We start from the raw sequence: 25933 nt of genomic DNA, 5'->3' as shown, positions 1-25933 counted from the left end.
TTGTTAGGTTTGCCTTATGTTGCAAGTTCAGGAAGTCTTTTGAAGATTTGGGCCTCCCAAACCTAAAATAATATATAATAATAGAAATAGATATAACAATAGAAAGAATAGAAATATATTACGTGTTCAATGTCATAAACTTAAAAAATCAATGTTTTTGCTGAGTTAACTATATTGTGTTTGGGACCGAGGAATACTGGTACTTATTACGAAAGCAGCCCAATACGCTTGGCCTCTAGGCTCTCTCTCTCTCTCTCGTTCGCTCTCTCGCGCGCGCACGCAGAGCGAGCAGCCAAGCGATCGTGTTTTATTTGAACGCAAGTTTTTGTTATTGTCCTCCGTCCTAGGACTTACGAGTAAACGATCATCACCAGAATCCCTACAAGGGGGACTGAACACAGCCATGGTCAAATCAACATTTTATTTCTCAGCCTGTGCAGGGATAACGAAAGCGTGAAGCTCCTGCAGTGCTATTGCAAGCAATCAGAAATATTAAGTAAGTGACTTTGCTCAAAGTTTACTTGCAAAATGATATGCGAGGCAGACGTAAAATTGTATTATCAGGCAAACGGTAAATGCGGTTGATTGTTATTGTGCAACGGCTCGTGAGTGTTTCCTTAGTTGAATGCATTCTGTACTACTTGGACGGACCCCACGTATTGCGTTTTAGCTAGCCCTCTGAGTTCGTGTCTATGCGCATGGCAAACGCTAGTTTCAAGCTGTGGGAATTACCGTTTCGGCACTATAATCCCCCGTGTTCACGGAAAACATTTTTTGGTAGCCTTTTTTCGGTTTTAAGCCTTTTTCTTGAAGATTTGAAGTTTTTCTTGAAATTTTTGCAATCCAATTTATATTAAACTTCAGTCTTTTTGTAGTCAATCCAAGAAAGTTCAAGCCATTTTACCATGGAAAGCACATTTCTTGAGTAATAGGAGATATTCTTCTTGTCTTTTGTAGGATTATATAGAAAGTTTCTTTGTGACTATGTAGAGATAGTTGGATTTAAAAAAAAGCTATGATCTTTAGGTATTTCCTCCATCGGGAACATGTGATAGAGAGTGGTCGTAGCTTCATCTTGAGGTTCATCCTATGTGTGTAGTCTTGACTTGATAGAGTGAAGACAATTAGGTCGAGACCTCAATGACAATGCTAATGTGGGAGAACCAATGTAAAGGTCCACAATAGGACAACTTGGCTCCCCGAGGATTAGAAACAAAGTTCAATGAGGATTATTGATGCTGGTCACTATTTTAGGTTGGAAATTGATGCTACCGATTGCTTAGGGCTGAAAATGAGAGATTTCTACCTCTTGCTACTTCTTTCTTCTCTACACCTGATGCATGTGCAATGAAGTGAAGAAAATTGATGATTCGAGCCTCAACTCTAAACCTTAAGTGTTATCGTGAGAATTTTGCTGATTCAGATCTATAACTAGCAAGGATTAGCTTTGCATTGCATTGGGATGCATGAGTGCATGCCTTGATGATTGAGGAAGGTTGCTAATTTATATTTAGTTAGTGGATAGTAGAATTGGTGACACTTGGGGAGCATGCAATTAGAGAAGATTTAATTCAGGCTTTCTTGGATTTAGAATCAAGGGACAAATTGAATTTTAGGGTTGCTGGTTATAGAGAATAGCAATAAGTGGTTTTAGAATTGTGCTTGCTTCATTGAGGATTGGAAACTTGAACATATTCCATGAGTTCATGGTGTGGCCTACTAGCCTTGTTGAACATTAGTGGAAGAACGGCTGGAAACAATCGAGATCTATGGTGGAAGGCTGGGATGTAGGTGCTTGACGGTAGGACAACAATGATGGACAACTCTGATTGAGATATCCTCTATGAACGAGGTATGGATAGCGAAGCTCTAGCACTTGCAAACTGCAAAAGTGAAATAAAGGCTTGATGGAGGGCAACATGCCTATTTATTGAAAGTTTGGGTCCTCCTAATAGGTTTTATACTTATGGTACATAGACACTCTCTAGGAATGCATTCTTCAAAAGAAAAAATGTTTAATTCATTAAGTAATTATGTTTTGGGAGCTATTTTAAAGAAGCTAATGTATTTTTAGCCCAATAGATAGGGTGGGTTAGTGGAGTACACTTAGAAATGAACCCCAAGGCTAGAGTGTCCACCATGGATACATGATGCGTGCTCAGTGGATCCAAAAGTGGATATGGGCTGACTAGGCACGAACATCGTAGCTGCATGAGTAGCCTAAGGAGGGAGAATAGGGACTTGTTAGGCAAAGCATGGAAATTCTTGCAGGGGAGTGACCCGTGGAATGTGTGATGGTGTAGCATAAGCAAAGAATAGATATCCTTGCGTTTGAGAGGCCGACAGAATGGGTGGTATATGTCCAAGGGGAGTGAGGGGGATACCAACAGATGTCCCAGAATAGAGAGTTGTGCTCATTTCCGGGTGTGGATAAGGGACATTGTTAATGGGTGGCATTTTCGCTAATGGGATACGAGGATGTAGAGTGTTGTCACGGGGATGTGAAATTTTGAGATGCTTTAATCTTGCTGATAACATTTGATTAAGTTATTAATTAAATGTGTAAGGTTATTTCGCACGTGTGATGCACATCATAGATATTTCATGGTAACACGCCAAGGACCCTGAGGATGCAATGGGTGTGGTGTCAAAGGCAAAAGTTGTGATTAGTTGCCAGTTGGGCTTTGAGGGTCAATTGGTGTCAGTTTTGACCCTAGCACAATTATTTAGCCAATAAGTGTCAGTGGTGGTGGTGACACTAGGGACTAGTATTAATTAATTAATTAATGCCGTCTAAGGGTCAACAGAGCTTGGGGACCACTCCAAGTTGCAAATGGCCTAGCCAATTTAATTATGGATGGGCACATTTAATTTTGGGCAGGGTCAAAAGGGATGAAATTAATTTTCAAGATGATTTGATTGTGAAAATTAATTAAATGGTTGGATAATGCTAAAAAATGGGTTTAGAAGGCTGTCGCTTGGCATAAATGTCCATGCAAATTGAGAAAACGTTTTGGAGGCTAGGTTCCAATGATTCAGCTAGTTTACAGCCTAGAGAGAGAGAGAGAGAGAGAGAGAGAGAGAGAGAGAGAGAGAGAGCTACTAGTCGATTTTCTGAATCAGAGAACAGCTATTTGCTGAAGAAGACAACCAGTTGGGGGCCTCAACAAGTACGGGATAGTAGGGAGACATCTTCCAAGGGCTAGCAATAGTATTGTTGATTAGGTGACAAAATTTTGGAGGTGCGTGGCAATAGGTGATTACATTAAATGCAGGCTAGAGCATGCAGCAGGTAGATTTTAGGGTTTTCTCGCAAGAAAATCAGATCTCTCTCTCATCTTGGCTTTCTCTCACCTTCTCTAGTAATTTCTCAAAAGATCTTAGCATTTCTCAGCGATTCTCAATAGACCTCAGCTAGATTTGTTGGATAGCAAGAGGAGTTTTGTTGTAAACCCTAAAATTTTGCAAAAATTAGGGTTTGACAGCCACCTTGGGACCCATGCCAACAGGAATAGGCATCGTACATTGAAATCAACATCTGAAATTTGTAGAATTGACAGGGATTTGAGATCCTAGCCCATCCATTGTAAATTGGGTGAATTGTTGAGCTTGAGGCACATGATTGAAGGTTAGAAGCTTTGCTCTAGTGCTGAAATTGTATTTAGCTGAGCATTACAACAAGAATGTCTTTAGATAGTGAGATAGGATCAAGCAAGGATGATGCCTCTCGATCTGAAAAATCAGTGCTGGGGAAAATGCAATGCGTGATCTTAGACAAGGCATGCAATATGGACAACAAGGTGATAATGTTGGTTATGTTAGTAGCCATGTTTGTCATGCCTTGTCATCTCTTGCCCGGGAGCCTGAGTTTGAGTCAAATGAGGACTTTAGGAGCTTTGACATGTCTATCACTTGTTTTGATAGAGGAGGTAGCTCATTCTAGAGCACTCAGTTAATTGCATTGCATTTTCTCCTCTAGCCTGGATTTTATGTGCATTTTCCAGGGCAGTTTCTGCATTCTTCAGCTCGTCTCACTTGTTGGACATTGTCCATCATTTTCAGGATCTTTTCGAGTATCTTTGGCATTTTTACTAGCATTAAATGCTGGTCGGCCATATTTTTGGCCCTAGATTTCAGGTCAGCCAGTTTTTGGAAATTCGACTATTCACGGCCATTTTCCACGTGGCAGTCATATATGTCATTATCTTCCCTCCTTCCTTAGTAGATGCACACTCCGATTCTATCATCTTCTTTGTCTCTGGTGTTGTCGTCATCATTAGCCTAATTTGGTGCTCTCATTGACGTTGTGGGCTGTGTGTAAGGACTGATCAGTCCTTCTGTATTCAGCATTCATTCCTTGTTCAGTGTAGGTTTCTTTTCTTCTTTTCTTGCAGATTGTCTCTCTCTCTTCCTCTGTATTCAAGTTCCTTTTTCCGTTGTGCACTCTCACATAGTATTAGAGCATGGTATCATTGTCTAAGAAACATAGAACTGACTTCTCACGGAGGAGACTACCTCAAATTGCCAGGTGGCCTTGCCATATCAATGTTTTGCTGAAAACATAACTTTTTGCTTGGAGGCGTCTGTTTTTTTATGCCAAGTATCCATTTTGCTGCCCACTTCCTCTCTTACTGGAGGCAACAGGCTATTTCAGTTAGGCGATAGTCTTCTATTGCAAATGCAGTGTTTCTTGGTCAGGCAACAACTCTCCTTAGCAAACACACATAGTCCTTGTGCAAGCGATAGTCTATTTTTCCCAGGTGGACCCTCTACATCAACTTTCTTGTGATCTTGTAGCTGTTTCCTCTTGTTTTGGAGCTGTCTAGCGCCAAAATGTAGATTTACTGTGGGTGTCTTGCAAGATGTCTTATCAATAGTTCTTTGTTGATAGTGTTTTCCCAGGTGGACCCTCTACATCGACTTTCTTGTGATCTTTTAGCCATTTCCTCTTGTTTTGGCGCTTTCTACCACCAAAATGCAGATTTATTGTGGCTGTCTTGCAAGATATCATAGATGTCTTATCAACAGTTCTTTGTTGACTCAAAGGATGAGGTCGTTCAACAAACAACAATAGCGATGATCGGAGGTCACCTAGCCCGTCTGTAGGGGATCCCTCTCCTTGTTCTCTCCATGTTTCATAGAAGGCTGGTTCTGTTGGCCTTCATATGCCATCCATGGTACCATCGATACAGGTGCCCGTACTACTCTCTTCTTTGCCCAAGGAAGACTAGCTTGATGGTTCCGACTACTCGCTTTGGTTATGTAAGGTGGAGTGTATCCTTGATACCTTCGATCTTTGGGAGTTTATTATCCACCCTATTTCCTGTCCAATGGATGATCCCATCGTTGGATCATTGATGGATCATGCAACCTTATGGGATCGGCTCAACTTACAAATTCCCATGTATAGTCACAACTCCTAGTATGTCAGGTACACATGAGGGGTTAGTCAATTGGATATAATGTTGCATATTAGTTAAGTTGGAATTGCAACAGTGTGAAAGTATAAAGCATCACAATGCTTAAGGGGAAGAAAGGCCTATAACCTTGAGGCAAGTAAAGTTAGAGGTAAAGTTTCCATATGCTTCTTGGTGAAGCTTCAGCATTGTTTCACCAACAAATGTAAAGTGGATGGAAGAGGATGACTTGACAAACCATCCTTAGTTGTTACAACTTTATCGAGATGCCTTTCAGTTAGAGCTGATGTCGGTTTGAACTCATCCAGATTCAAGAGAGTAGGGGTCCAAAGCATTGGTGGATACTCAAGGGGGAGGTAGCAATTTCACTCCTATAGTTGTAGACAACTCTCGGATGTATTTAGCATACATCCAAGGTGCTGCACCGACAACAGTTCAGATCAGCAAGTAATTTTCTTTGATTTAGTTACAAAATGTTGATGCTCACAAGTATTGGTTCCAGACTGCATTTAGCAATGATGACTTGCTCAATTACCCTTTTTGGCAATCATATCTAGTACATTTGATAAATCATCCTATAGACCCTAAAACACAGCAATAAATCTATCCCTAATTTGACCCCAAATCCTTAATGCATGCCCTTCAAAATCAAGTCAGATTTTTCTCTCTCTTAACTTTGAGGACAAAGCTTTTGAGGAGGGGATGGTTTGTAATGTAGGAAATTGATCCATAAACCTTTGCATTAAAGTTAGAAAATAATAGGAACTAATGAGGTTGGAGGAGAACTATAAATAGGGAAGGAAGTACTATTGTAGATACCATTTGTCATTATTATTAATCAAATTTCTAGAGTTAGTTTCATTTCTAGTTCTCTCAGCCCCCTCTATTAAAGTTCACATACGCAAAGCCATCCGGATCGTGCACCTCAAAAGAAGAAACAGGCGAGGGTTTTGATTCGGATCGAGAAAAGTCCAAGAAAGAGGATGACTCGTCAGATGAGTCCACATCCCGCTTCTTTTGCTTCTTCTTCTTCCGCGAGGCTACTAACTCCTTGCAGTCCTTCCTCAAGTGGCTCTTTTTACCACAATGATAACATTGAGCCTTCAACTTCTTCCTGACACCCCTCTCTAAAGCTGTAAAGGCCTCATTGGAACCTCCATAATGAGACAGAAGCCCCTCCTATAAATGCAAAGGTGCCTCATGCTCAAGTAGCATCAAGGACATGTGTAAAGCTCACAAGTGTAGAGGATGTCTACGCTCTCAGAGTTTATGATCAGATTATGCTTAGTTTTCAATGGTTTACAGCTGGTTCCATTGACAACAGCATGTTAGTAAATGCCATTGATAGTTTCAGCCATGGTTTATGTTGAGAATATGCTTTACTATGGTTGTGCAGTTAGAATAGTTGAGAAATGTGAGTTATGGATGCATCCAATGGGTTTCTAGTAGGAGTTCTGGGCTAATTCTTAGTATTATCTGATGTTTATGCTGGCTTGAAATTTTCAGCAAGATTTGGGGCATGTGGCATGGTTGGATAATAGTGGCTAATGTTGTGACTATGATGCCTTATGGAAATTCTAGTGCAATATGCTTTTCCTTTGGCACAATGCATTGTAATTGAGGACGATTGTAGGGGTTTCAAGGGGAAGATCTGTCATGGGAACATGAAATTTTGAGATGCTTTAATCTTGTTGATAACATTTGATGAAGTTATTGATTAAATAAGCAAGGTTGTTTAGCGTATGCGATGCACATCGTAGTTATTTTATGGTAACAGGCCAAGGACCTCGAGGATGCAGTGGGTGTCAAAGGCAAAAGTTGTGATAAGTTATTCTAGCTTGGCTTTGGAGGTCATTTGGTGTCATTTTTGATCCTAGCACAGTCCTTTGTCTAAATAAGTGTTAGTAATGATACTAGGGACTAGCATTAATTAATTAATTAATGCTAAGGGTTAACAGAGGTTGGGGACCACTCTAGGTTGCAAATGGCCTAGCTAATTTAATTATGGATGGGCATATTTAATTTTGGGCAGGGTCAAAAGGGTTGAAATTAATTTTCAAGTTGATTTGATTGTGGAAATGAATTAAATGGTTCGATAATGTTGAAAAATGGATTTAGAAGGCTATTACTTGGCAAAAATGCCCAGGCAAATTGAGAAATCGTTTTTGGGGTTTGGGTCTCAGTCATTCAGTCAGTTTACAGCTTGAGAGAGAGAGAGAGAGAGAGTTGGTCCATTTTCTGATCAGAGAACAACAATTTGTTGAAGAAGACAACTATTTGGGAGCCTTAGCAAGTAGGAGACAGTAGGGAGACACCTTCCAGGGGCTAATAACAACATTGTTGATCAGGTGACAACATTTTGCAGGTGCGTGGCACTGCATTAAATGTAGGTTGGAGTAGGCAACAGGCAGATTTTAGGATTTTCTCGCGAAGAAAATCAGATTCCTCTTTCATCTTGGCTTTCTCTCACCTTCTCCAGTAATTTCTCAAAAGATCTGATTCTTAGTAGATCTCAGCCAGATACGGTTTGACAGCCACCTTGGGACCCATGCCAATAGGAATAGGCATCATACACTAAAATCAACATCTAAAATTCGTAGAATTGACAAGGATTTGAGATGTTAGCTCATCCATTATAAATTGGGGTAGCATTTGGTCAGTTGGTTCCATTTGTGCAAGTCTTGGGTGAAAATCAAGGGGCAATTGGCCCAAATTGCTTGTTGATCGTATGTATAGTAAGGGGCTTTTGGATCAGCAAAGGAGATTGTGGAATCTCAACTTGTATACTGTCCATTAGCAATCAAAGTTAAAGAAATACTAAAGGGGGTGTTAGTTTTGTGGCCAACTGGGTGTCTATTGTGCAAGATTGTTAAGGTTATGTGTGCATTTTACCACCCTATCCGAATAGAAAGGCTGGTTTCAGTGGCATTCACTTCTGGATGGCTAACATGTGGTGTTGAAAAAAAAAAAGTGCTAGAAACTGAAATCGATTATTCGAATTCTACTGTGTTGGATGTATTTGTGGAATTGAATCCTAAGCTATTGGGAGCGAATGAAAGAGAATTGATAGAAGACGGCAGAATGGGAGGGAATTGTGAACCGGAAATGCCAACTCCATGCTCAAAAGAAACATAAGATACAGTGCTAGATATACTTGTAGATGTATGTTTGGTTCTAGAGTCTTCTCAATTAAAGTTAACCCAATCAAACCTTTCACGATCCGGATCCTATGTACCAAAAGAAGAAATAGGGAAGGGTTTTGCTTCATATGATTCAAAAGGATTATACTAACTTGATGTCGGGCTTGGTTATGATGGAGACGATGGGTTGCCAGTCATTTCAAATATGGCATGTCCTTGAGTGGAGAGTTGGCCAGCCTCACCAATTGAGCCCAATTGATGTGCAAGGCACCTAGGAGTGCAGTGGCAATATTTGATACGCAGGAATTCACTGAACTCCTCTTCCATTACAAGCCTTACATCTAGTCAAGAAGAAGAAAGAGATGATGTGTTGTTCTCCTTGTTGGGGCCATAATGTCTCCTCAAGGCCTGCAGTGATGGAGAAGCTTGAAAAGACATTGTGGGATTCCAAGTCTCCATGATAACCGTAGGATACTCTTTTAGAAGAGCATCGGCTTTGATAGTATGTGAAGTGATGCTCGGGTTTGCATTGAGAAAACACAATGTACAAACGTGACTAAAGCCTGATAACACAGACAAGTACATAATAAACACAAAAACACAAATAGAGAAGAAAGAGAACTCTGAAGTGAATGAATGAATGCTGTAAATGAATAAGTGTACATATGCTCAAAGGCAGAGCTATGGGAGTAGTCAGAGTGACGTCCATCGTAGAAAGGATCCCAAGGGTTGTGACCACTAGTTGAAGGTCGAGCAAAGTGTGTAGGCAGCAAAACACAGCTTGTAGGAGTGTGTCAGAGATGAAGTTAACCACTAGGAACGGTACGGCAGCTGAAATGACTGATCAGGTTGCAAATGAAGCTGCTTGCCACCAAGGCTAAATGGGCAAGGCAGCGATTGAGAACAGTTGGACAGGTGCTGTGGTAGTTGAGGAAGTTCTCTAATGCGGAGGAGCTGATTAGCAAGTTCTCGCCTGGCTGCAGATTGCAAAAACACAGGTAGGACAGGTGGCTATGATGGACTGGATGCTGACATAGGGCTTATGTGAAAACCTGCCAAAAGGAATGAATTGAGTGGTGTGAGCAGCCTCTATTTATAGATGTGGATCCTCCTAAAGTTTGGGTGTTTTGCTAACAGAAACTTTGGTAAAATTTGAGTTTATGGCATCCCTTGTGGCATTTCTTTAGCTTGTATCACTTGAACTTGTAGTACAAAGAATATTGGCTGATTTGTCTACAAATTCCAACATTGTGGGCTGTCACAAATGACTAGTAGCGTCAAGAATCAATTTGTCCCTTGATTGGCCACAGTTTGGGCACAAATTCATCCTTGAACACTTGCATGTAGGCCAAATTAAATGTACACGAACATTCCCTTCAGATCATTTGCATGTAGGTCCCCAAGGTGGTTGAGTAACCCTAAATTTAGTAAGAAATTAGAGTTTTTAATAGCAAATGCATTGCTATCCACCTCCAATTTGCTATAAACTACTAGGAATTTCTCTCTCTCTCTCTCTTACACACACACACACACACACACACACACACACACACACACACACACAGAGTTGGTTGAAGAGAATCATTTGAATAGTAGCTTTGATGGTGGGCCTGATGGTGCCAACTTCTTTGAAAAGGGGTGGGGAGGGGGAACCCTAGTGCGATTGATGATCCTTATTTTCTCCTTGCCACCTCTCATTGAGGTGGAGAAGAAAATGTGTTGCGCTTGTCTTGTTGCATGTGTGCAATTTGTTGTTGCCTGATTTTGGTAGCTTTTTGCATGTTGGAGACCTCTTTCTTAGTTGTCGCTTGGTTGGAATGGCCTCATGTCAGCCTCCACCAGCCCCAACAATCTATGATCAACTTGCATGGGTAAGTTCTCTCCTTGGTTGCCAGGTAACACACCTTCTAATGTGAAACTTAGCCTCTAGATGTAAGTTCAAGAATTATTAAATGGATGGAAATTAAAGTTTCTCTTGATCTTGCCCATTAATTGGCCTCTCTCCATCCATAGTTAATGTGCTAAGCCCTTTGAACTTGAAAGTTGTTTAAAGTTTTGTTTGATCTTAGTCTAGCATTAAATTTTTAATTTTGCCTTGTGTAAATTAGGGTTGTCAAGATGAAAGGCATGATACGGTACAATACGATAAAATACGGTACTAATTGGTACCTTAGGGTTTTATAAGGTACAGTATGATATTAGTACGAAGGAAAAAAACTTGGTTATTTTGGATTATAGATAATAGACTGTAAAATATTACACGGCGCAGCGAACAGAATCTGAGAAAGAGATAGAGAGTACACAACAGATAAGAGGAGAATCAGTAAATTCTTTAACTCCAAACAACTGATACAAAGATGGCTCTGTCCACCCGTGCGCTTTTACTGTGTGAAGCTTAGATGGGGATCTAGACAGAAGATAGGTGAAGAGTTTAAGGCTAGCTGGAACAACAACTCTGACTGGGTGAAAGATGAGTGATCGATGGTTATGAAGGGGTTTAGCTTTTATAGCCTGCGAAGGCCGTGAGGTTGGCCTGACCGACCTACCATATAAGCCTTCACTAGTCGGCCAGGGAATATTCCAGGGAATATTCCAGGGAATATTCCCTTTACCATCGGGCCGAGGGCGCTGCCCCCGGACCCCCGCCAAGGGGGCCGCTGGCCCCCCTGGGACCCCCCCAGCCAAGGGCCGCTTCTGCGGCCCCCGGACCCCACAATAGGGGCCCCTTTTAACTCCCTTACTCCACAACTCCATGCAATGCACCTCGAGTTGCTACCAGCTTAACCACTCCGTCTAACCCAAAGATTAGACCCACAACGATCACCTTTTTGCCATCCGGTCACATAGACCTCATCTGATATACAAGTCAGGACTCAACCAATGTCCGGGCTCACATTTGGCTTCTCCTCATAATGGGGGCCTTACAACTTTTAGCACCATGTATCATTGGTAGCACCTAATGATAGTGGGACATTGATCATATCTAACACCCCCCTCAATGTCCACCCATAGGTGAACTATCTCCTCGGCCCAATGCCGAGTCTCTGAAGATGAACTTGAAGCAGATCCTTCGTAAGTGCTTTGGTGAAGATATCTGCTCCATTCTCTTCTGTTGAACAGTAGACCAGTTCCACTATCCCATCCTCCATCAAATCACGCACATAGTGATACTGGATCTCTATGTGTTTGGTATGTGCATGAAACACTGGATTTTTGGCAATGGCGATGCAACTCTGATTGTCACATCTTAGCACAGTCGGTTCTTCATCCTGCACTCCCATATGCCATAGAATCCTTCTCAACCATACGGCTTCACATGCAGCAAAACAAGCTGCCTTGTACTCTGCTTCGGTAGAAGACAATGCCTCTGTTGGTTGCTTCTTACTAAACCAAGAGAAAATTCCTGAACCCAAAGAGAAACAATAACCAGAAACTGACTTCCTGGAATCAATGTCTCCTGCCCAATCTGAGTCACAGTTCCCCACAAGAGAAGTTCCGAAACTGTATGTGATACCATAGTCAAGAGTTTTCTTCAAGTATCTGAGCACCCACATCCCAGCCTTCCAATGACTCTCATGAGGTTTGTTTGAGAACCTGCTCAAAACACCAACAACAAAACTGATATCTGGTCTGGTGTTACACAAGTAGATCACTGCCGACCAACCTCCTATATCTCCCAATGTCTGCTAGTGCTGATGTATCCTCGACGGATAACTTTGCATTCACCTCCATAGGTGTAGCTATCTCCTTGCACTCGGTCTTGCCAAATGCCTTCAAGATCTCCCATGCATACTTCTTCTGAGAGATGAAGATCTTTCTTGGCTCTTGCCAGACTTCAATCCCCAAACAATAGTGCAGCAAGCCCAAGTCTGCCATTTCAAACTAAGAACTCAAAGCCTTTCGAGTTTGGTTGATCATATCTTCATAGTCACCTGTGATAAGAAGGCCGTCTACATATAGGACAATCACTACAGACTTTTTACCATCCCTGTAAACATACAAGTTAGCATCTGAGGCACATCTTTTGAAGTTTAGGTTTAAAAAGAACTTATCTATCCGCTGGTACCATGCTCTGGGGGCTTGTTTCAGCCCATATAATGCCTTCTTCAGCTTACACACTTTGTTCTCAGAATGAGGGGCCTCAAACCCTGGTGGTTGAGCCACGTACACCTCCTCCTTGAGGTCACCATTTAAGAACGCGGACTTAATATCCATTTGGTATACTGGCCACTTCTTGTGGGCAGCCACTGCAAGTACCGTGCGAATAGTGGTCATTCTGGCAGTTGGGGCAAATGACTCTTGAAAATCAAACCCTTCAACTTGTGAAAATCCTTGGGCAACCAGTCTAGCTTTGTACTTTTCTAAGGTACCATCAGCCTTATACTTTACCTTCCAGATCCACTTGGTGCCAATAACCTTCCGCTTTGGTGGTCGATCCACTAGCTCCCAAGTGTCATTCTTCATTATGGTGTCATACTCTGCCTGCATAGCAGTCTTCCATGATGGATCTGTAAGTGCTTCTTCTAAGTCAGTTGGCTCCTTTACTTCTCTCATAATCTCAACCATCAAGACCATATTGACTATGTGAGCAGAAGCCCTTCTTTGCTCCTCTATTCTCTGAGACCTCCTTGGTCCGTCTGCCTTCTCCTCAACAGATGTAGGCATAGGATTATTGTGGTCATAGAGCTGCTTCACCCAGCGCGGCAATGGCTTTTCCGGTGGGGTGATGTCAGGTTGGTGAACTTTTTCCTCATCATGTGAAGATGATGCTTCCTCCTCCTTAAGGATAGGGATAGCTCTCGAGACAGGTTCATAGTGGACTACTTCTTCACTTGATGATAAAGTGGAAGAACTTGCCTTTTCCTCCTCCACTGTATGCGGCTCCTCCTTGAAAACCACATCACGGCTCGCGATGATCTTTGCCTCTTGGTCATATAATTTGTAAGCCTTCTGCTCATCACTATAACCCAAGAAGATACATTTTCTGCTTTTTGGTTGTAATTTGTTTCTCTTCTCATCTGGAACATGTGCATAACATTCACATCCAAAAATTCTGAAATGTGAGACAGATGGTTTCTTACCAGTGTAAGCCTCATGGGGTGTTTTTCCCTTGAGACCCTTTGTGTAGCTCCGATTTAGAATGTAGACTGCAGTATTAACAGCTTCAACCCAAAAATGGTTAGGCAATCCCTTGCCCTTTAGCATGCATCTTGCCATCTCTACAATGGTGCGATTCCTGCGTTCCACAACACCGTTCTGCTGAGGTGTGTGAGGCGTCGTCAATTGACGCTTGATCCCTTTGCTCTTGTAAAAGCCTTCAAACTCCTTTGAGTTGAACTCACCACCACTATCTGTTCTAAATTTCTTCACACTTTTCCTTGTTTCATTCTCAACAAGTTTTAGCCATTCTTTAAACTTACCAAAAGCTTGAGCCTTATTACGAAGGAAGTACACCCACATCTTCCTACTGTAGTCGTCGACAATCAACATAAAATAAGAAGATCCCCCCAAGGCCTGTGTAGGCATCTTACCACACAAGTCAGCATGCACCAACTCTAGAGGAGCCTGTGCTCTATTCTTGCTTTCTTGTGGAAATGCCTTTCTCTGTTGCTTGCCCATCATACAAGCTTCACATGGTTCCTTCAATTCAGTTATTGTAGGTAGGTGAGCAACCATACCTTGCTTTTGCATCTCCTTCAACACTGCAAATCCGATGTGTCCAAACCTTTCATGCCAAAGCTTACTTGTGCCCACTTCAGCGGTGGCTGTAAGAGCACTTAGCTCATACAGGTTGTTCCTTCTTTCTCCTTTGCCAACAATTGTGCCAGCACTATCAAGAATTTCTGCACCTGTCTTCTTGAACCTCACTTCATGACCAATATCAGTTATGGCAGCAACTGATAAGAGATTTCTCATGATTTCGGGAACATACAACTTATTTGAAAGCTTTTTGACTTCACCATTTGCAGCAACAAAAGAAATAGTACCTGTGCTCGCAGCAGGGCATTTAGCATCATTTCCAACTGTCACAGTGATGGATTCTTGTAGAGGCTGCATAGAACTGTATAGACCTTTCTTGTTGGTCATGTGACGGGAGGCCCCACTATCCAACACCCATGAGTCAGTGGTAGATTCTTCTTGCGCCGAGGAGCACACTTCCTCAATGGTCGCCATGAATAATTCCAGCTCTGCTTCAGCCGTATTGACTGTCTCTTTCCCTTTACTTTTAAGGGTACCATTCTTTTCATCTGCCTTCTTGACACGACAATCTGCAATTGCATGTCATTTCTTCTTGCAGTAGAAGCACTCTCCTTGAAACTTCTTCTTCCCGCCCTTCTTTTTGTCACCATCATTTTTGGTGGAGGAAACACCTTTGCCTTTTGCATTGGCAGAGAATGCAGCATCTCCATTGTTGCTTCCTTCTCGGGCTTTCAGCCTCAACTCCTCCTCCATTAATAATGCATAAAACTCCTCAAAAGTCAAAGCTTGAGGTCTCACCTGAGTATTAAGGGCAGTTACTAGTCCATCAAACTTTTGTGGACAAATCCGAAGACACCTCCGAGCTAGCTCTTCGCTAGTCTTTTGTATCCCAGCGCCAGCCATCTGGTCGCGCAGATTCTTAATCCGAGTGATGAATGCTTCAACCGTCTCTCGTTCAGCAAACTTCTCCGCTACTAGTTGATTCTCCAAGTTTTGAATCCTTGTTTGGTTTCGTGTTTTATACTGACTCCTTAGTACATTCCAAGCCTCTGACGCTTTGGTTATATGCTGAATCAAAGTCAAAACACTGTCAAAACAGCTTGTAACTAAGGCACACAATGCATCTGCATTCCTTCGTTTCCAAGCTCGTAGAAGATCTGCATTCGGAGGAATCATCACACTAGGATTTGATGGATCGGGGGTAGGCTATGGTTCTGCGTCAGTCCCCAGCACAGTCTCCAGAAGCTCATAAGAATCAAGGATAGTTGTAATTTTGAACTTCCACAAGGTGTAGTTTGTACCATCTAACTTGCCTTCGCTGAAGGCTGGTGGACGAATCCTCAGTGTTTGAATAGCCGGTACAGCAACACCACCTCCTGCACCGCTTCCTGATGCGCCAGAACCGCTTCCAGAAGTCGACATAGTTTCTCTTTGTTGTTGAAGCCTTTGCCTCTTGCACACTCTCCGATCTCTAGAGCCCCCTGGGCTCTGATACCATGTAAAATATTACACGGCGCAGCGAACAGAATCTGAGAAAGAGAGAGAGTACACAACAGATAAGAGGAGAATCAGTAAATTCTTTAACTCCAAACAACTGATACAAAGATGGCTCTGTCCACCCGTGCGCTTCCACTGTGTGAAGCTTAGATGGCGATCTAGACAGAAGATAGGTGAAGAGTTTAAGGCTAGCTGGAACAACAACTCTGATTGGGTGAAAGATGAGTGATCGATGGCTGTGAAGGGGTTTAGCTTTTATAGCCTGCGAAGGTCGTGAGGTTGGCCTTACCGACCTACCATATAAGCCTCCACTAGTCGGCCAGGGAATATTCCCTTTACCATCGGGCCGGGGGCAGCACCTCGAGTTGCTACCAGCTTAACCACTCCGTCTAACCCAAAGATTAGACTGACAATGGTCACCTTTTTGCCATCCGGTCACATAGACCTCATCTGATATACAAGTCAGGACTCAACCAATGTCCGGGCTCACATTTGGCTTCTCCTCATAATGGGGGCCTTACAACTTTGAGCACCATGGATCATTGGTAGCACCTAATGAGAGTGGGGCATTGATCATATCTAACATAGAAAACATGTTTAGAGCTAAAATAACAATGTTACTTGAGTTAATAGGATGAATATGTGAGGGTAACAAGGCAAAACCTCATGCATAACATGCGCAATGCGCTACTAGAAGATAGATGGGAGTGTATACGTAATACATCATACAACAAAGCAAAGTGTAGGGTAGATGGACAGAGGCTCTTTATTCTTTTGTGTGTGTGAGAGAGAGAGAGAGAGAGAGAGAGAGAGAGAGAGAGAGAGAGAGAGAGAGAGAGAGAGAGAGAGAGAGAGGGGAGGGATGGGCTTGGAATTGCATATTCATCTTGGAAGTTGGGAGGGAGAAAGTGTGAGATGCTTGAAATTATGATAATAAACATAAGGCTTGGGAGTTGGAAGATATTGTGTAGTCTAGTCTTCATAGGCAAAAAACAACTTGTTTTTTGGTACCAGAGAAACTTGAAACAGGGAACGAGAACAGGGGTGGGGATGGTGACGGGGATGCCAAACCTAGGGAACGGGGATGTGGGAACATGAGCGACATTTAAAAAATTTAAATTCATGAAAAAAATTTAATATTTCACTCATAATCCATGTGGAGTGTTAAAACCAAGGTATATAATCCACAAGGACAAATCATTTTAAGTTTTAACTTTAAAGATATCATGTATCATTCTAAAACTACTCATTAGAAATTGAATTACAATTTACAAGGCTCAAGAGTTAAGCTAATCAATTATAAAATGCATAATACATATGCCATAAATGATAAAACAATGAACAATGAACTAAACTTTAAAGTCTAAGCTGGAAGAACATGCGCATGGTCCCATTGCCAAAAACTTTAAAAGATTACAAATATAAAGTCTAATCTTTGAAAGAACATACTCATTGTCCTCGAAAAAACTACAAATATGAAGTCTAATCTCTAGACTGAAGCAAAATGCGGCATGCCAAAATAGCCCAAAGGGCAACTTCAAGACTGCAAGTACAAATATAATGTCGGCATGGCACAACGGCCCAAGTGTCACACTGTCATCAATGATCATAATATCATATACAATGTACATGGGTCATGTATTATGAGACTCATGATAAGCAAACTAAATCAAAGATCATCATCATGATCTGAGGCTGCTCTAGCTACTCTTAAAGTGCCAGCCTCATCATCATGTGTACCATAAATTGCTACATCTCCCTCAACATTAGCATGTTCTCCTCTTCTTGCTGCATCTCCCACTTTGTGAATGGATCGGGCTTTGTTGTCATATTGTTACATAACATCCTCAAATTAGCACTAACGAATACTAGATCGTTTGCTCTCTCCACAACAAGATGGTTCCTCTTCTTTGAAGCAATGTGAGCGTATGTACTTCACAATTGCTCCAAGCAAGAGGAGTTGATTGACTGACTCGAAATAAGGATGGCTAGTTGTTGCAACTCAAGACCATGCGAACCATAGTCCTCCCACAACAAAGCTGCCCCAATCTTACATCAATCCTCTTGTGTATCCCCACAACCAAAAGAACTCTGAAAGGTCCTATAAATGAAAGCTAGTCTTTGATCTTTCGTCTCGTGCCATGATCAAGCAGTACTAGACGAGACAATACAGGTCTCTATGCATCCTTAACCTCAGTATCATTCTCTCGACCCCTGCTCTGGAACTTGGGATCCACAACAAATGCAGCTACATGCATGGGTGAGCTATAGGAGTTCCATCTCGTCACAACTAAATGACATATCTCCTCATATGCCTCATCATTTGGTGCGAACTCTTGTAGCTTTTCATTCAGCCTATCCGTAGCCTTATATACCTTGCAAATGTAAGGTTGCATAGCATCCATAACCCTCAATAAATGCACAATAGGTGATACCATAGCATCTATCTGCTTTACATCATCCCAAAAAGTGGAGTTATTTGCTTTCTCCAAGCATAAGATACCTGTAGGAGTATTTGCCAATGCTGATGAGGTGAACTTATCACTAAGAAATAATTGCCTCAAGACACCACTGCATTCTCTTAATTTGCCTAACATCAAGAAGTTAAAGGCAAATCTGGTATCAGAGTATTTTAAGAGTGTCTTCTTTGACCGCAAAGAGAATTGGTGGCGAAGAAACTGGTGATTTAAAACAAAGCTAACCATTTGAGCTCCTTGCTCTATGATAGGTGCAATCCATGACATGTTACCAATATCCTTTAGTAGTTATTCAAGCAATGAGCCATACAATATGAAACTGTGATATGCGGATAATATCCTTGGATAATAGCATATGCTGCCCTATTAGCGGGTTCCCCATCTGCAACAAATCCCACAACATGCTCTGGGCGAATAAGCTCAATACCTGTAACCCACTCTGCTGTAAGTACATTTGCCGACTTTCCTGTCCTCGATGCATCATGTGAAGATATGAAATACATTTCCCCACAAGATTAAGCAACCATACCACGAATGGATTGCTTGCATGTATCACTCCAACCATCAACAATCAACAAAACTTCATTTTTAGCCCACAGGCTCTTTCTAGTCACTGATGCTTGCTCAACAAGGTGCTTTTCCTTGTCGAGCATAGTGGTGCGTAAGTTCTCTGATGATGGAGGTACATATGAAGGGCCATACTCACCAATCTTCTTGTACATCAATTTAAAATACTCTGACTTGGTTGCACGAAATTGAATGTGGTCTTGATAAAAAAACGTGCCACTGATGTATCCACCTCTTTCTTCTTCTTGGTATCCCAATCAGCATCAAGTGTACTTTGTCTACATGCAACATGTGGTGTTGTTGATGCCATGGGCGATGCAATGCTTGCAGTAGGTGTGGAGGTAGCACTTCCTACTGATCATGCTCTAGATACATTTGATGGGGATGGTGTCACAAAAGTTGTAGGGTTAATTACAACACGTCGTGGTCTAGATACAAGATAAGCTCGTTGACTTGCTACATGGTCATGAAGCTCTCTTTGCTTCTCCAACGTCACATTAGGACAAAATTGTACCTCTGAATTTGGCTTATGTAGGAGATGAGTTCGGACCTAATTATGCATAAAACGGAACACGTGCCGATTGATATTTCATATTCTAATATTTAAGTAACTTTGAAAAATTAAAATCAATAAAAATTCGAAATAAAAATGCTCGGTTCAACAAATTACCTTGTTTGCTTCACTAGTTCGCTTGTATGGGCAAAGCTTGCCAGCCCATGGTCGAGATCCTCCACCACTCAATGGGTGGTCAGTATTTACTTATTCCCACTATGACCAATCATCGAACCTTCTTCCTCGACCATCGGCATGACGAGTGGGGTGGGAAGATGAAGCCATTTCAGGTTGAAAACTGAAATAAAAATGGCTTGAGAGAAGGGAGAACTTGAGAGAAGGGAGAAGGCTCAAGAGTCAAGAGTGAGGGTCCAGGGAGAAGTTGAAAACTTGGCACTTAGAAGAGAGAAGGGAAAAGGAGAGAAGGGAGAAGGAAGAAGAGAAGAGGAGAAGAAGGAACTTGTTGTAGGCCGGTGGGAGGCTAGAGCAGACCGAGACGCTAGAGCAACGAGGGCAGCAGACCGGAGGCGAGTGGGAGCGTGCAGTGACCAATCGCAGGCTGGCAGGAGTGTGCAGTTGCAAGCAGGCAAGAGCGTGCAGGAGTAGGCGGGCGGGCGGGAGCAGACGACGCGAAACGAGGCGCAGAACTAAATTTGCACATATAACAGAGACATGGTAACAAAATAACAAAAAGAAAGAAAGTTATAAGGAAACTCATTGTTTTGTAATTAATGGTTTTGGTATTGGTTTTGGAAAGTGTAAGAGTTGGCAAGAAGGAAAGTTGTAAGCTATGAATATTGTGGAGCTAAATCTATAGATAATAGAGGCATAGTAACAAGAGAATGGGAAAAAAGAAAGTTGTAAGCTATGAATATCATGGAACTAAAGCTACACATTTCAGAGGTACAATAGCATGAGAATAATGAGATCTTTTAGTCTCATTGCCTAATCTATTATTACACTATGTCATTATACTATCTCATGATTGCAAGTTATACTCATGCACCTTTAGATATTATAGATAGAGGCTAAACATAATGTTTAAACAATGTATATAGAAGATATTTATGGTGATTCCTCACATAGAAAAGTCACAACTTTGATGTGAATAATCACTTTCGGGATGCCATGTGGGGTTCCCGAAATCTTGTTTCGGACAGGGTCCTTGTTACTGTGTTCTTTGTTTGAAACAGGACAGGGAATGTTTCACAGTTTCGAAATGCAAAATGTGATGGTTTTGTGCCGGGGGGTAGCTTCGGCCGTTTCTTGTTTCTATGTTTGGTACTAATTGTACTGTACGGTACGGTACAAACCATATGGAACGAACTAGTCCATATGTAGTATGAATGCAACTGTGGCGTAAGTGACTCCACAAGTCATTTCTAGGGCTCATTTAATGCTTTAGGCTAAAATTGACACTAGGCACCCACAAGTTTCTATCTAACGTAACTTATAACAAATTTTGCCAATGTCTGCAACTGCAATACTTAGGTTTTGGACTTGTTGCCTTGCATTAACTAACTTGCACTTTACCTGTGTATCTCACATGTGCATAACTTAATAATGCGAAAGCTAAGCATTAAAATCACATGTCCTCGTGATAAATATCCTTTGGAAAAAGCTCTACCCCTTCTATCGGGAGTGGATAGAGGATACCCATTGCTTGGAGCCAATGGCATTAGTTGTGAGGAAATTGCCTCAGTGAAGATATGAAGACATTTGAGAAGATGTTCTTGCATACTTTAAAATGCCAAGCTTTGTTATTCATGGAGAGCAAGGATCTTCAGCTTTGGTAGTACCTCTGTCTTGATATCATGTAAAGTAATGGTAGGTCAAATAGAGAGAGATTTAAAATTGTATGACAACACGTGGAACACTATCTATAGAATATTGGGTAATCTTCTAGAGTCTTTGATAGTAGTAGATGATCATGGCATGTATCCTGCAGTAAATATAGATGTGTAAGTCGATGATGATGCCGACACTTCATAATGTCAGTTGGGATGATACAATTGTTGAGTGGCCTGATTTCCTGCAAAACACAGGTCTGGAACAATATGCGAACTAGTCACCTATCTAGAATCATTAGCATGGGTATGTAAAAAGTAGGTATGGCAAACATAGAAAACGTAGGGCATAGAACAATAGGGAGAACATAATTTGTAGAATGCTGAATGATAATGTATAAATGAGAATGAAGATGAGATGATTAGGGGGGCATTGAACATCCTATGTATCTTGGATTAGGGTAGAGGAATGTGAAGGTGTTAAGAGTGCATCGTACTCAAGATGGATCCAGAAATAGAGTAGTGGTAGTCCACAATGTTTGATGACGATGGATGAAGGTAACATGAAACTAGCCTTCTTCCTCGGATAGGGTGGTAACAACCTACTTTAACAGTAATTACAACAAGTAATTAATTCATGTAAATTGAAATGCACACTTCACTACTTTAATCTTGGACAATGGACAGCTTGTTGGTGCAAAACTGGTGCCCCTTCTGGTATTTCTTTAGAGTTTATTGCAAATGGATGGAGTATAACTGAGTTTCTCTAATCTCCTTTGCTAATCCATGTGCCTCTTATTGTCAAAACTGACCAACAACTCTTCAAACCAATTTTCCCTTTGGTTTGCTTGGGGTTTTGGCCTTCACCTTGCTCCTTGAAAGACAAATTGAGTCCTTGAAATTCTTTGATTTCAGCTATTGGAATTTAAGTCCCAAGCTCTCCATTTTGAGTACGCATCACGAGGTGCTGTCAAACCCTAATTTTTGCACAACATAGATTTTCCAATATCTCCACCTTTGCTATCTCAAATGGTTGGATTTTGTTGAGATAACTTGAGAGATGGCTGTAGGATGAGAGAGAATGCTGTAGAGAGAAATTTTAGAGTTTCGCCGTGAGAAAGGTTGAAAAACAACTGTTGTTCTGTTCAAACAGCCATGGAAGCTGTCACCTACAGCTTAGGACCACTAGAAAGGTTGTTGCCCCCCTCCTGTATACTCTTATTTGCACCAAAAGGACCTTGGGCTGTTGTCACCTGCACATGGAGGGATCCAAACTGCTGTCACTTGCTGTAGGGCTGGTTCTTCATGGTTGCAAATCACACCAACAACATCTCCTTGCTCTCTAACAATCACCTTCTCTCTTGCAATGGTTGGAATACACTTCCAGAACTTACATGGGCTAGTTTTGCCAAGTGACAGTCTTCTAATTTCATTTTCGAGCAATATTCAACTTGTGAAATTACTCTTAGAATACTAATTTTGAAAATTAAATTAATAATAATTTTAGTGCTTAGAAAAATAATTCCACTAGTCAATAATTAAATTGGCTAGGGCAATTTATCTTCCAAGTATCCCTGAGCAATTATTAGCCCTTAGATTGACATTAATTAATTAATGCCTAGTCTCTAATGTTACCATTGATATTAGTGGCCAATAAATTGTTCTAGGCTTGACATCGGGTATCACCTAGTATCTGTTAGACATAACTTATTCGAACTTTTGCCTTTGGGATCAATGGATATTTCATGGTCTTGGGTCCTACACTCTGAAATAATTAACTTGTACCTCACATGTGCAATTCACATTAGCACATTTGATTAACTTTTAATCAAATGCTAAGTAAAGCACTAACTGTTACACCCTCCTGACAAATTATCCCCTTGAAATCCTTGCAATCCTCCTTGATTGTATTGCAATTTGTCAAAAGTATATATTGCTACTATTGAAAATACATGTTGGCATCGTAGTCAAACATGTGCACCTATTGCTTAACCATGCTCATGCCCTTTGCATGTGAAACTCCAATCACTTAAACCAGTTACAATCCACACATGATCATAGTCACTATTAGAACAATAAGGAATGCATATGTCACGAGGACGTGAAAATTTGATGCTTTGCTTATGTTTGATTGACATTTGATTAAAGGATTAATCAAATGTGCAATTAAAGGATGCACATGTGTTGCATATGTGAGGTGCAAGCTACTTTCTCACAGTTGAAGACCGAAGGACCCTGTGAAAAAGATGGGTGTCAAAGGCAAAAGTTGTAACAAGTTACACTTGTTAGATTTTAGGTAAATTTTGGTGTCAGTTTGCCCCTAGGACCATTAATTGGCCATTAAGTGTCAGTGGTGACACTAGGGACTAGGCATTAATTAATGGATTAATGCTTGTTTAAGGGTCAATTAATGCATGGGACCACTTTGGGTTGCAAATGGCCTAGCCAATTAATTTTTGGATGGGCAAGGTCAATTTTCTGGGCATGGATTAAGGGCTGAAATTAATTCTGAAAATTAATTAAATGACTGGAAATTGCTGAAAATGGATTAAGAAAGCTACCACTTGGCAAAACTTTCCCATGCAAGTGGGGGAAAGGCTAAATAGGGCTGAAGGGAGAGGGAAATCTCGTTTTTTCATTTTGGAGTTGTTGGAAAGAGGTGTTGGATTGTTGCTGTCAGCTTTTGGGGCCAATTCCCAGGCATTGGAGACCATTTTGGTGATGGAGATTGCATATTTTTGACCTTGGGAAGCTGACAATTGCTGCTGATGCACTTTCTCCTGAAGATCACAGTCTCTGATGCTCCTATTGTTGTTGGTGCATCCGTTTGGGGCTGGTACAGCAGGGTAGCAACTGATTTTGATCAATTCTTCGCGACAAATCTCAAAATTTTCTCTCTCTACAGCATTCTCTCATTTCCTTCAGCCTATGCTCAGGCATTCTTAGCAATTCTCAGCCATTCGGAGGAGATCTCAGCTACTTTTGGTGGGCTGATCTGTAATTTCTGCAGTAAACTCCAATTCACAGCAGAAATTAGGGTTTAGCAGCCACCTTGGGATCCGTGCCAGAGATTGAAGGCTCAAGGGACTGAAATCAACAGCTGATAATTGAAGATTATCAAGGGATTTCAAGAGCCAGCCCATCCCCATTTGATTTGGGGCAGCATTTGGCCAGCCAAGGGTCAAATTGGAGAAGAAGTCCTGGGTGAAACAAGGGGCAAATGACCTAAAAGGCTTGCTGGACATTTATGACAGTAAGAGCAATTGGTTAGCAAGAGGAGATTGAAGAATCTCAAGTTGTACTCCTTCCAATTGAATGAAAGCTAAAGAAATACCGCAAGGGGCGCCAATTTTGGGGCCAACAGGGTGTCCACTGTCCAAGAATGTTATGGTAAAGTGTGTATTTCATTTTATGTGTATTTATTTATTGTTGTAATTAACTCTTAAATCAGGTTGTCACCACCCATTCCAAGAAGGAAGGTTGGTTTCATTGTTCCATTGCCGGGAAACATAAAATCTCTTGATTTGGTGGACCCAAGGCACTTGATTGCAAGCCAAAGCTTTGTGCTAGTGCTAATTTTTGTGCTCAGCTGAGAAATTACAGCAACATGTCTTCATATAGTGAGATGGAATCAAGCAGTGATGATGCCTCTCAGTATGGACATTCTCATGGGAATGAAGGAAATGCAATGCCTAATCTTGGACAAGGCTCTCATGATGGACAACAAGCTGAAAATGTTGCTGTTGGGCAAGATGCAGGGCCTTCAAGCCGTCATGAGGTAGATGACCAGCAAAGTGAATAGGAATTTGATGACTAGTTCAAGAATCGGATGAGGACATCAGCAAATCTCTTTGTTGAATTGGCAAAGAATCCTCAGTTCACCCGATTTTTGAATGCTTCGAAGAAGGACAGCAAGGGCAAGAAGAAGAAGTCAACTTCTACACCTTCGGGACAGCAAGGTGCACCGAAGGTAGTGCCAAATCCTTCACTTGAAGCTCCTAAAGAGGCCAATGAAGCTAAACAGTTGGTACCTATGGGGCAAAGAATGCAAATGCAAGGCCATTATGGAAGTGCCAATCCAATGGATTTTGGACAGTTGGGCATGCATGCTATGATGGGGCAGCCAGGATACGTTGGTGGTAGTACGATTTTTCATGCAATGGTTGGCCAAGGGCCGCATACGGGAATGCATGGCACAAATCCCTATGGTATGCAGCAGCCAATGCATGGTGTGCAAGGCCCATTGTATTCGGGTATGGTTGGAAATGTGCAAAACCCTATGTATGGTAGCATTGGCCTAATGCTTGGAGCACAAAGTGGAATGTTTGGCAATGCATCTTCACCCCCGAATGCTTATGGGGCTCATGGAATGACTGCTGGTCATCCAAATGCTTCATTTGGGCTTGGTCTTGATGTAAATACAGCAAATGCACCCTTTTTGCAGCAGCCAGTGTATGACAACTTGACTCCCCAAGGGGAAGCAAAAGACTATGATGAGGGTGGAAAAACAGTGAAGTTTGAGTCCTTTAGTGGTGCACAAGATAGGCTGAAAGCTTTGACCTTCATTCAACAGTTTGATGCAGCCTATTCAAGGGGAAACTTCACACCGAATTCTTTAAGATTCGAAAGGCAGCCACTTTCTTGAAGGGGAATGCATTGCAATGGTGGTCCACGCTCTTGATGCAAGGTAGAGCACCGTCAACATGGGTACAATTCAAGCAAATGTTTGCATCGAATTGGTTGACTTGTACCTTTGAGGTGGACATCATGACAGCTTGGAACAAGCTTGATGCAA

General features: G+C 41.6%; 1 protein-coding gene across 4 annotated transcripts in view; it reads left to right on the top strand.

Moving 5' to 3' along the window:
• Nucleotides 1-210: 210 nt before the first annotated feature.
• Nucleotides 211-25933, top strand: part of LOC148019841 (Peptidase C78, ubiquitin fold modifier-specific peptidase 1/ 2) — a 117596-nt gene continuing 91873 nt past the window's right edge. For all 4 annotated transcript variants that reach the window (XR_015694880.1, XM_087700039.1, XM_087700040.1 and 1 more), the window contains exon 1: nt 211-496. The gene's annotated coding sequence lies outside the window, so the exon portion shown is untranslated. The remainder of the gene's footprint in view (nt 497-25933) is intronic.

Source organism: Lygodium microphyllum, chromosome 19, assembly GCF_053477565.2.
Source record: "Lygodium microphyllum isolate KBCC chromosome 19, Lygodium_microphyllum_v1.1.10, whole genome shotgun sequence".
In the NCBI taxonomy this organism is placed as follows: Eukaryota; Viridiplantae; Streptophyta; class Polypodiopsida; order Schizaeales; family Lygodiaceae; genus Lygodium; species Lygodium microphyllum.
This window is presented reverse-complemented; position numbering and strand designations above follow the sequence as displayed.